The following is a 12,956-nucleotide window of genomic DNA, read 5'->3' on the forward strand; positions in this document are numbered from 1 at the left end:
TTTATTTTTCTATACCACCAACACCCAAAAGCAGCACAGCACAGACAGCTGCACCTCTGAAGATTGCCAGAGTTCCAGGAGAAGAGGAGATGTTGCTATAGAAACTCTCAGAGTAGCCAGCTGCATAGGCAGCAGAACGTTTTTTTGTTTGGAGGGCCCCAAAAGCTCCGCCCTAGACCCGATCCCAGAATGCTCCACCCCACATCCACCCCCTATAATAATAGTACTAATTGTAAATGCCATTTCTTCCATTCATTTTTCATACACACAATATAATCTTATTAACAACATATAATGCTAACCACAAAATTTACACATAAGAACATAAGAATTGCCATCTCTGGATCAGACCCTGGGTATATCAAGTCCAGTGATCCGCACACGCGGAGGCCCCGCCAGGTGTACCCTGGCATAGTTTTAGTCCCCATATCACTGTATGCTTCTCAAGGGAGCTGTGCATCTAATTTACCCTTACCCATATCACTCTATGCCACTCTTAAGGAGATGTGCATCTAGTTTACCCTTAAATCCTAGAACGGTGGATTCTGCAATTACTTCCTCTGGGAAAGCATTTCAGGTGTCCACCACTTGCTGCGTGAAACAGAACTTCCTGATATTCGTCCTGGACCTGTCCCCCCTCAGCTTCAGTCTATGTCCTCTTGTCCGTGTCACATCAGACATTGTAAATAACTGCTTTCCCTGCTCCATTTTGTCAAATCCTTTCAGTATTTTGAAAGACTCGATCAGATCCCCTCGCAGTCTCCTCTTCTCAAGGGAGAACAACCCCAGTCTCTTAAATCGTTCCTCATAGTCCAGGTTCTTCATACCTTTCACTGGCTTCGTTGCTCATCTCTGTATCCTCTCTAGCAGTTTTATATCCTTCTTTAGGTATGGAGACCAATGCTGGACGCAGTATTCCAGGTGCGGTCTGACCATGGCTCTATAGAGGGGTATTATAACTTTCTCTGATCTACTCGTAATTCCCTTCTTTATCATGCCTAGCAATCTATTTGTTTTCTTCGCCGCCGCCGCACATTGCGCCGACGGTTTCAGCGTCCTATCTATCAGTACACCCAGGTCCTTTTCCTGTTCGGTTTTTCCCAGAGTTACACCTGACATACTATACTTGTGATCTTTATTTTTTCTGCCTAAATGCATCACTTTGCATTTTCCACATTAAAATTCATCTGCCATTTATCTGCCCACTTCTCCAATTGATTCAAGTCGCTCTGGAGTTCCTCGCTGTCCTTCTGCGATCTGATTGCCCGGCATAGCTTTGTGTCGTCTGCAAACTTGATGATTTCACTGGATGTTCCTTCTTCCAGATCATTTATGAAAATATTAAATAAGATGGGTCCAAGTACCAAGCCCTAGGGTACACCGCTAGTCACTTTTTCCCATTCTGAAAACTTCCCATTTATGCCCACTCTCTGTTTTCTGTTCTCTAGCCATTTGCCTATCCATCTTAGTATATCTCCCTCTATTCCATGGCATTGTAATTTCCTGAGAAGTCTTACATGTGGAACCTTGTCGAACGCTTTCTGAAAGTCCAAGTATACAATATCCATCGGTTCTCCACTATCAATTTGTCTGTTCATTGTCTCAAAAAATTGAAGTAGGTTCATTAAACATGATTTCCCTTTCCTGAACTCATGTTGACTGACTCTCATCAGGTCGTGTGTGTCTAGGTGCCAGACTATGCTATCTTTGATCAGCGCCTCAACCATCTTTCCAGGGACAGACGTGAGACTCACAGGTCTGTAGTTGTCTGGCACTCCTCTCGATCCTTTTTTAAATATCGGCGTGACATTCGCTATCTTCCAGTCGTCCAGTATCTGTCCTGTTTTGATTGACAGATTGGCAAGTATTTGCAATAGTTCTCCGATTTCAAATTTCAGTTCTTTTAGGACTCTCGGATGAATTCTGTCCGGTCCAGGAGATTTATCACTTTTGAGTTTGTCGATCTAGTGGTAAATCTGGTCCAAGTCCACTTCTGCTGTGGTGAGGCTGTCCTGTACGACTCCCTTGAACACTTTCACTGTGTCAGGTATTGTTGCGGTGTCTTCCTTTGTGAAGACAGATGTAAAGAAGGAATTCAGTCTGTCTGCAATTTGTTTGTCATCCTTGACGCACACACAAAGCATGTTTTTTCCTCTCCCCACCCCTGTATAGCATTTCTTCCTCTCTCTTACACCCCTACGTGCAATGTCGCCCTCCCTCTCGCTGTCCACCATCTCTCTTTCTCTCATTCCCTCTCTTGCTGCAAAGGGAGTGGGGAAAGAGAGAGAGGGATCCAGGGTACATCTCTCTAACTCCTTCTACTGCCACATCCAACATTTCTCCCTCTCCTATCCCCCGGATTGTGTACAGCATTTTTCGCCCTGGCCTACCAGCCCATGCCCAACATTTCTTCTATATCCCTCTCCAGCACCATGCCACATCTGTTCCTCCATTCCCTCCACCACCATGTCTAACATTCCTCCCTCTTGTATCCCTTTCCATCTGTCCCACTGTTCCCTCCCCACCACCACATCCAACATTTCTCCCTCTCATCTCTCTCCTCTCTCTCCATGTCCATCAATTCTCCTTTCTTCTTTTCCCCGTGTACATCACCTCTTTCCGTCTCACTCACACCCATTCTCAACAAGTCTCTTTCTATTCCCTCCCCCATCTCAGCATCTCTTTCTCTCCCTACCTCCATCCTTCCATTCTATATCACAAGTGTCCATTCTATATTCTGTGTCCCAACGCTCTCCCTCTCTCCCTTCTGTGTCCTAAGTTCATGCCCCCTTCCAATGGTGTGTACCTGTGTTCTGCCCAGCTCTAAGACATCCAAGTAGACCTCCTCTTCCTTCATTCCAGCTGTACTTTTTTCTTCACAAAGCCACAGGCAGCAGCAGCAGAGTATGGCCAGAAGTGCTGGTGTGCTGGCTGTGTGGCCTGCTACCAAAAGGTGCATGGCCACACAGCTTAGAGCAGTGGTTCTTAACCTTGTTGGAGGTACTGAACCCCACCAGTTTCATATGTGTGTTCACCGAACCCTTCTTTATTGGAAAAATAAAATATGATTTTTACAAATTCAAAACATAGGTATACAGTGAGGGAAAAAATATCAATTTTGAAAACAAAAAAGTTCGAATAATAATAACATAATAATGAAATTTACTGCAAATCAGTGTGACTTCTGCTGTTGCCTCTCAGAGACCAGTTCAGAAATGCGCGGCTTTACCTTGGCAAGTGCCACTCATGTCATTTTCGCAACAAAGTCTGTTCCTTTTCTTTGTTTTTATGTCCAGCATCCTCAAAGGATTGCTCGCAAAGATATGTTGTAACAAACGGTATGAAAATTTCCCGAGCTTTCTTAGCAATAACAGGGTACGTTACCAATTGTTGACACCAAAACGTTGAGAGCGTTGTTGTTCTGAAGAGTTGCTGTTGAACCTGGCTCTGCTGAATTTCAATGATTTCATCGAGATATTCATCATTGACATCTGTTGTCTCAACACTAAACGTGAACAGCTGTCTCACCCCTGCTGGATATGACTCTCTTGTAGGGAAGTCTAAGTGCGTGGCAATAGTTTGCTTCAGTTCCGCGGGTACAGAAATGTCTCAGATTCCAGATACATCTTCGATCTTACTTACATAGTTGTCTAGCAGGGGAAAGTTTGTGAAGTTATCGTTTTCTGTTTGTCGTTTCCATAATGGTAGGTTTTTTTGAAAAGCTTTCAGGTTTTCTTCCGCTTCGATGATGTTGACTCCACCACCCTGCATCTGCTTATTGAGATGATTGAGAGCTGCAAAGATATCAGCCATGTACGCTAAAATGAGAATGAACTCAGAATTTTTGAAGCAATCTGCATGACAATGTTGCTGCTCTTGCAAAAACAGAGCTAATTCCACACGCATGGCAAAAACACGATTCAGCACCTGTCCCCGGGATAACCACCGAACGTTAGAATGGTACAGAAGTACCTCGAATTCAGATCCCATTTCTTTACACAGCTCCTTGAAGATGCAGTGCTTCAGAGCATTATTTCGCACATAGTTCACGCATTCCACAACAATTTTTAAAACTTCTGCCAGTTTTGGAGGCAAGGTTTTTGTTGCCAACGCATGCCTGTGCAGAATGCAATGCGTAAGAATGATGTGTGGTGCATCGGCATTCACTAGTGCACCAAAACCGGACTTTCTTCCGAGCATGGCTGGAGCTCTGTCCGAACAAACTGCAGAAACCATATCCCACGAAAGAATGTTGTCTTTGAAGAAGTCATCCACAAGTTTCTTCACATCAGTTCACATCTTCCTTTATCACGTCGTCTTTCACATAGCGCACGAATACTGCAAGCTGGCTTGGATTGGAAACATCTGTGGTCTCGTCGAGTTGAAGGCTGAATTTTTCCGGGCTTGAAATCAGATCTGTAACTACTTGAGCCAAGATGTCTTTGCTCATGTCCTCTATTCTGTTGCTGATGATGTCATTTGAAAGAGGAATTCCCAGCATGATATTCACCAACTGCAACACAGCTGGTTTTATGAGTGTTTCACCAATGGTGTGTGGTTTGCCCTGCTTTGCGATCAGGTAAGCAACTTCGTACGATGTTGTGAGGATCGGTTTGTTGATGGGTACAAAGCCGAGAACAGGCAGAGTAGCCTTTTCATCAAATCTTGCTCTCTTCACCTTGAATTCAGCGAGTGTTGTGTTCTTGTATTTTCCATCTCCATGCAGCTTAAGGAAGTGTTCCCTTAATTTTGCCGGAGCTAGACTAGAATTACTCAACTTGGCATTGTAAATCATGCAATTAGGACGCTGACTCCCATCACGTTCCGTTATACATGTGAATCCATATTGTACATATTTGTCCGACCACTTTCATATTTTGCTCGACATAGTTAGTAAGAGATTAAAATATTAAGATAGGTATCACACGACGTACCATCACAACAGTTACAATTCGACTACTGTGCACATCAAATCCCCTGCAGCACAGATAGGCCAAGCGATGTTGCGTGATCACCTGCAGCCAGTTATGGACAAGCGGGGCGTATCATCACGAATCATAAGCGCTTCAGTCACGTTCAATCATCTATCAGTTAAATCACAAATTTTGATCAGAAATTGATTGATGTATACAAGGCGTTAGTTACAGATTGATAGATCAAGAAACCGAGTACACGATCAGTCTTGATCAAAATCACTGAATAACTGATAGATGATTGAATGTGACCGAAGCGCTATATGAGTCAGAGGTGTGTTTTGACCTCCGCCGAACCTGCGAGACTGACTCACCGAACCCCTGGGGTTCGGTCGAACCCAGGTTAAGAACCACTGGCTTAGAGGGAACATTGCTTTATTCATTTTTATTTTTTATCTAATCCACTTTCTATCTCCTTCTCTCATCCCCTAGCTTTCACATTTCTCATCTTTTTATTCCCTTTTATCTGCTTCCCATTACCACATTTCTACCCTGTATACTCATTATTCTGCTCACTCATCTCCTTGACAACTCTCCCACATGGATCCACTATTTCTAGCATCTCCCCTGCTTATGATTTATTCCACCCTCATTTCCTTCCTGTCTTTCTTTCTCTCTCCCTCCCACAATGTAATGTAATGTAATGTAATTTATTTCTTATATACCGCTACATCCGTTAGGTTCTAAGCGGTTTACAGAAAATATACATTAAGATTAGAAAGTGCAACATCTCTCCTTTCTGCTCTTCCACTCCCTCCTCCCTCTCTCCTACCACTCCCCAGTCCATATCTCTTCTGCCTTTCCCTGTCCATCTTTCCCTCCCTCTTCTGCCCCTTCCCCTAAATCCCTTTCCCCATATTGTCCTCTCCACAAATCCATCTCTCCCTCTCCCTATTTTGCCCCTCCCACTCCACATCCGTCTCTCTCTTTCTCCTCTATTTTAGCTCTCCCTCTCTCCCTTTTCCCTCCTTCTACTGTCTCTCCCTGAGCCCCTCAGCCTTCCCCATGCCCATCTCCCCCTCTCTTGCTCCATCTCTGTTCCTCTTCTACCACCTTCTGCCATCCCCCAGTCCATCTCTCTCTGTTCCTCACAAATCTGACATCTTTCCTTCCCTTACCCCATTACTGACTCTCACATATCTCCCTCCTTCCCTCATTTGAGTCCAGCATCTCTCCCTTCCCCCATTCCCTTCCCCAAAACCTATATCGCTCCCTCTCTAACTTCTACCCCTCCCCCAAATCTGTCTCGGGAGGGGTCTTATTTCTAGGCAGCACTCCAGTGGAAGCAGCGTCTTGCTGCTGGCCAGGGTACCTGCTGGTCGGCTCTCTCTGCTGCATACCTTCCCCATCTATTCCCCCCCACGTCTACCCTGAATTTCTTGTAACAGTTGCCGGGTGGCGGCACCAATTCACAGCTTTGCTTTGCTGTCTGGGCAGGCCAGCAGTGGAGAGAAGACTCCAGAGCCAGAGGCAGAGCAACTGTTCCACCATTTAGCAACTGTTATAAGAAATTCAGGGTAGACGCGCAGGGTGGAGGAGTAGATGGGGAAGAGACATGGCAGAGAGAGCTGACCAGAAGGTATGCTAGCTGGCAACAAGATGCCACTCCCTTGAGAGTGCCGAGGCCACCACCACTGTTGGTGTTTCTTTGCCTACATGATCCCTGTCAGCCCTATTACTACCAGCAATTTTTGGGGAGGTAATGGCCCCTTTGGCCTGCTGGAATTGGTCTCTGAACTCTGAAAAGTTCTTAGCTCAACCAAGAAGAGAATGATGTGGAGCCAAGTTATTCCACACTTTTCTTGACACTTTCATGTGTGACTGAGGTCAAATGTTCTGGTGGAGATTGAAGTTGAAAAGCATTGGTTGGGGTTGTGCCCCGAATAGGAAGATATTTGTTAGCTCTCCTTCAGTCCTTTTGGACCTACAATGGCTCCAGCTTAAAAATTAGTTAAGACCAGCTTTATACCTGGGGGGTTAAATGACTTGCACAGGGTCAGAAGGAGCTGCATTAAGAATTAAAATCAGTTCCCCAGGTTCTAAACTAAAACTAAACTAAACCTTAGGTTTGTATACCGCGCCATCTCCACAAGCGTAGAGCTCGGCAGGGTTAAGTTGAAAAGGAGCTACAATGAAGGGTTATAGGAAAGGAGCTAGGAAGATAAAGAGGGACAGGGTACCAAAGAGCGGGAGGTGTTAGATTTTTGAAAAGAGCCAAGTTTTCAGGTGTTTGCGGAAGGATTGGAGGGAGCTTGAAATTCTGAGCGGGGATGTGAGGTTGTTCCAGAGTTCTGTGGTTCTAAAGGGGAGGGATGTTCCTAGTTTTCCTACGCGGGATATACCTTTTGTAGAGGGGAATGATAGTTTCAGTTTTTGGGAGGATCTAGTGTAATTAGGGTTAGAGGAGTTCCAGAAGAGTGGGATAACGGGAGGGAGGATGCCATGTAGGATCTTGAAAGCTAAACAGGCACATTTAAAGAGGACTCTGGAGTGAACTGGGAGCCAGTGAAGTTTGGACAGGAGTGGGGAGACGTGGTCAAACTTGCCTTTAGCGAAAATAAGCTTGGCCGCGGCGTTCTGGATTAGCTGAAGTCTATGGAGTTTTTTTTTAGTTAGGCTTAAATAGATGGAGTTGCAATAATCCAGTCTAGAGAGGATGGTGGATTGAACAAGGACAACGAAGTGAGAATGATGAAAGTACGATCTCACTTTCCTCAGCATATGAAGACTGAAGAAGCATTTTTTTACCAAGAAGTTGAGGTGGTCATTGAAGGAGATAGAGGAGTCTATGATGATGCCAAGGACTTTGCTTGAAAACTCAAGCTGAAGAGTGGAGCCAGAAGATAATGGGATGGAGGTGGGTAAATGATCTAATATTGGGCCGAGCCAAAGTAGTTTTGTTTTGGACTCGTTCAATTTCATTTGTACAGAATGTGCCCAGGATTGAAGGTTCATTATACATGCGGATATGTTCTCAGTGAGGTTAGTGAGGTTTGAGTCGGTCTCAAGGAGGATGAGGATATCATCAGCATAGGTGTAGAGAGTTTTCAGGGGGGATAGATGAAGGAGTTTCAAAGAGGACATGTAAATATTGAAAAGGATAGGAGAGAGGGGTGAGCCTTGCGGGACTCCACATATCGGCTTCCAGGGAGGGGATGAGGTACCGTTTATATTAACGGTGTAGGAGCGTAAGCGTAGGAATTTCGAGAACCAGTCTAGGACTGTGGAACTTATGCCTATTTCAGAGAGTTGGAAGATTAGGATATCATGATGGACGACGTCGAAAGCTGTGGAGAGGTCGAATTGTAGAAGTACAGCGAATTTGTTGCGAGAATGAAGTTGTTGTACCTTAGAGATTAGTGAGGCTAATAGGGATTCGGTGCTGAAGTTGGGTCTGAAGCCGAATTGGTGGGGTAGGAGAATAGAGAATCTTTCTAGGTAGGATGAGAGTTGAGTGGATATGATGGCTTCTAACATCTTGGTTAGGAGAGGGATATTTGCTATTGGACAGTAATTGGAGGGAATAGAGGGGTCAAGGTCGGTCTTTTTCAGTAGAGGGGTTAGTGCAATATGTCCCATTTCAGAGGAGAAAAGGCCCGATGTTAGAGCAGCATTTATAAGTTTGGTGAGGGAAGTGATGGCCTGTGTAGAGATATTCTCGAATAGGTAGGAGGGGAAAGGATCCAAGGTACATTTGCAAGTTTTTAGTTTGAGGCAGAGTTTGGAGACTTGCAATTCGGAAACAAGCTCAAAAACGGTCCAGGATCTGTCGGCTGGAATGGGAATGGAGACAGGTAGGGAAGGGTTGAGGTCAGTAGAGATTAGGGAGTTGTAGGAGACTGTAGGCGGGAAGGAGCATCTTAGGGTGGTAACCTTTTCATTGAAGAATTTTGCAAGGTCATCTGCTGATAGAGACGAGGGGAGCAAGGATGTAGTTAAGGAGCACCAAATGTTAAACAACGTACTGATCTGGTTGTTGGATCTGGAGATTTTATCTCCGAAGAAATTTTTCCTGGCTTTTTTTAGTAATGAATTGTAAAGTTTAATATTGACTCTCCAGGTCTGTCTATCTGAGGGGGATTTAGATTTTTTCCATTTGCGCTCCAAAGTGCGACATTTCTGTTTCAGCTCTCTATGGAGCGGTAGATACCAAGGGGCCTTTCGGGGGTAGGAGATGATTTTTGTGGATATTGGAGCGAGGGAGTGATAGATGGATTCGGAGAGGGAGATCCAATTGCACCAGCAGGATTCAGAGTCTGTAGGCTTAGGATTGGAGGAGAGTTGGTTGAGAAATTTGGACCAGAAAAGATTACGGTACTCAAAATTTTCTTGCGGAAGGTTATTGAATGGGAGGAATGGGATGGGGGTTCAAGGTGTGACATGAAAATGGGGAGGCAAGTAGCCCCTAAGAAGTGGTCAGACCAAGGGACTTGTTCCCAACGGGTGTCATCGGTTGAAGTTTTGAAGGCAGTAAGGTCGAGGAAAGTGGTGAAGTCTAGTGTATGTCCTTTTTCATGGATTGGAGAAGAGGTAGGTGAGGGGAAACCAAGAGAGGTAAGGAAGTTGTTAAATTCGATCGTGTCCTTGCTGTTGGTGTCATCAAGGTGGAGATTAATATCACCAACAATCAGTAGTCTTTGAAATTTAAGAAAGGCGTTTGTTATAGCCTCAAAGACGAGATTGGAGGAGTTGTTCCAAGGGGTGGGTGGGCGGTATAGTAATAAGATGCCCAATGGGTGAGTGCGGAGTTCATCATTGACAGAGACAAGCATATATTCTAGAGAGGCGTGAGTGCCCTTCTCGAGGAGCTGGACATCAAAGAAAGATTTGTAGAGCAGTGCCAGTCCGCCTCCTTTTCGGTTGGATCTGGGGGAGAAGAGGCCTTGATAACCATGGGGGAGGAGTTCATTTTTTGTAAAAAGATCATCTTTGGCGATCCATGATTCCGTGATGCACAGGAATCCAGGGTCGAACTCATCTAGAAGGTCCTTCAAGATTTGGGTCTTATTGCATGCTGATCTGGTATTGCAATAAAGAGTCGGGACTGGGGTGAGAGAGTCAGAGACAGCATTGGGAAGATTGGCTGGGGGCAGGGGCTTTAGTGAGTTTAGGTTGATTTTTCGGAGATTTTTCTTGAAAGGGGGAATTCTGGTGCGTATCAGCGTGGGGATTCTGAGGCCAGGGCAAATATTATTGGTGTTTGGTGGGTCGAGTAGGTTGGGGGAGTGGGATATCAGACAGAGGGAAGAATAGAGAGGTGAGCAGAATAGGAGGAGAAGGAACCAGAAGAAAGGATTCATGGCAGGGTTAGGGCCGGATGATTGGTGTGTGAAAGTCTGCAGCAGGGGGGGATTAGTGTTAGCTAAGGAAGGGGCAGGGGACTTAATTAGGCTGGCTGAGTGCATAGTCAAGAGTAGGGAAGAAAGGCGAAACCTTTGGCAGTAATACAGTTTGGCACTGAACAAAAGCATAGACAGGAATAAACTTAGGCAACTAAAACAAGAGCATGGACAATAATAAAAAATATGGAGCTAAAACAAGAGTATAGACAGTAATAAAATTTGGCCCCCAGTGGATCTCGATAAGCCAAGGAGGGGGAGGGCGGTGAGTTAGTCAGAAAGGAGCCCCGTTGGTTTGAGTGTCAGACTGCAGCTCTCAACTGTCGGCTCTCCCCTGCTGGAACGGGGGAGGGGTGTAGATGATGCTAGATGCCCTGCTGGAAAGGGCTCCCGATCTGGCCACTAGTGAAACTGGCAATTGGTACCGAGCACCGTCAGCACTGCTCCTTTTGTAGTTCTCTCCCCTGCTGGAACGGGGAGGGGTGTAGATGATGCTAGGTGCCCTGCTGGAAAGGGCTCCCGATCTGGCCACTAGTGAAACTGGCAGTTGGTACCGAGCACCGTCAGCACTGCTCCTCATGTAGTTCTCTCTCCTCATGTAGTTCTCAGCTCACTGCATTAACCATTAGGCTACTCCTCTACATCAGAAAGTCATGGGCTTTCTAAGACTACAACCATGGAATGGAAGAGATGAACAGTGGTTCCCCAGGATTTATAACCAATGCTGAAGAACACAAATCAACATACAGTATTCAAATGCTCTCACAAGTTTAAAATTAAACTAAGATTTTATTTTATTATTGTTCATGACCAGCTTAAGCTACTGTGCTAGGAATTAATGCCATTACTCAATGATCCATGCTAGGTAGAATTCAAGAAATATGATCTTTAATAGTTTTGTCAACAGAAGTTATGTCGATCAGTGTGGGTATATTACAAGTCTATTGTCAACATGAATAACTCATGAAAATTTGGAGCCCGAGTTCATATAAGTCCAGAGGTGCTAAGCATTTTTCTAGTAGACCCAAAGCTGGATAAAAAAAACTTTCTAGTATATCTGAGCCATAATGAAATAAACTATGGAATCTGTGACTGCGAGTATTGACCTTTCTTTTAAATATAATATATCGTTTTGATTGAAAAATGGAAAATCTAAAATATATTCATGCAATGTTTCAATAATTCATGCATTACAGGCACTGCCAGTCTGCCAAGGAAAATGAAGACTAAATTGTTCCCTTGTATTAACTTTAATAATATTGATACTAATGCAAAAAAAGACCATCTACATAACAAAGTGAGCTGTAGACCTGGTCTTATTTGGTATTGATCTCTTAATTTCTAAAACACATTCTTGTGTTTGAAAAATTATAGCATTCATGAATTATCATTAATTTGATTCTAACAACAGCATCTGAGCTGAAATTAATATTTTCAGGTATTGTTTCTAAAGTCGATATTAGTGCAACAGTATTTGAATATCATTTTGAAAGGAGGATTTGCTGCTGGACCATTAATGCTTTTGTTTATTTGTACATGCATTAAAAAACAAATTTAAATCTTATGAAGGACAAGAATTTTATGGCAGAAATAATGATTTACCAGTCTAGCCTCAAAATGAGGATGATAATTATTTTTTGGTTGCAGAACCTAGTCTATGGAGTTCACTTCCACAGAAGCTAATATTGATGTCATCAATTTTGCCTTTTTAACAAGTTTAAAAGGGAAAGGGATTGGGACTTGTATACCACCTTTTTGTAGTTTTACAACCACACTCAAAGCAGTTTACAAACAGGTACTTCAAGCATTTTCCCTATCTGTCCTGGTAGACTCACAATCTATCTAATGTACCTGGGGTAGTGGAGGATTAAGTGACTTGCCCAGAGTCACAAGGAGTAGCGTGGGATTTGAATCCACAACCTTAGGCTTTTCTGTGCAGGCAGGTCAATCCTATTTAAAGTTTAAGGGGTCCTGTTAGTAAGCTGTGGCAAAAATCTGAGCTTAGTGCTTGCTAACACAGGACTTTCATACATGCTGCACCCAAATTTAACACAGATGTACATTAGGGATTATTTCTAATTTTTTTTTTACTTCTTTTTTGCAAGACCCATGCTCATTTTTCTGTTAAGCAAAAATATAGGCTCTCTTTTACAAAGCCCAACAGTGCGGGCCAGTGCAATAATTGCAACGATGCCCATAGGAATTGAATGGGCGTTGGAGTATTTGTTGCATGGCTTTATAAAAGGGGGCCATAATGCGGAAGCACTTATCACCTTCTATTTAGGAGGCGCAAGCGCACCCCCATTAAGTCTACAATATCTAGTTAAGGTCAGATTCAGTAAATGTCGCTCAAATTTAGGTTGTTGTTGTTAGGTGCCATCAACTTGTGCTTGATTCCTAGCGTCTTGATGAATTGTGGATCTAAAAAGAAATCAGTTTTGTGCTAGTCCAAAAAGGTCCTCCAGTGTCATCCCAATAGTTATTTTCAATGTGTCCAGCCATCTGATTGCAGGTCGCCCTCTTCGCCTGGTTCCTTCGATCTTCCCAAACATGATGTCCTTCTCCAGTGATCTCTCTTTTCTGATGGTGTGACCAAAATAAGACAGTCGTAACTTCATCATTTAGGTTTTGAGGGACCTAGCAT

This window comes from Geotrypetes seraphini, chromosome 4, assembly GCF_902459505.1.
Source record: "Geotrypetes seraphini chromosome 4, aGeoSer1.1, whole genome shotgun sequence".
Lineage (NCBI taxonomy): Eukaryota > Metazoa > Chordata > Amphibia > Gymnophiona > Dermophiidae > Geotrypetes > Geotrypetes seraphini.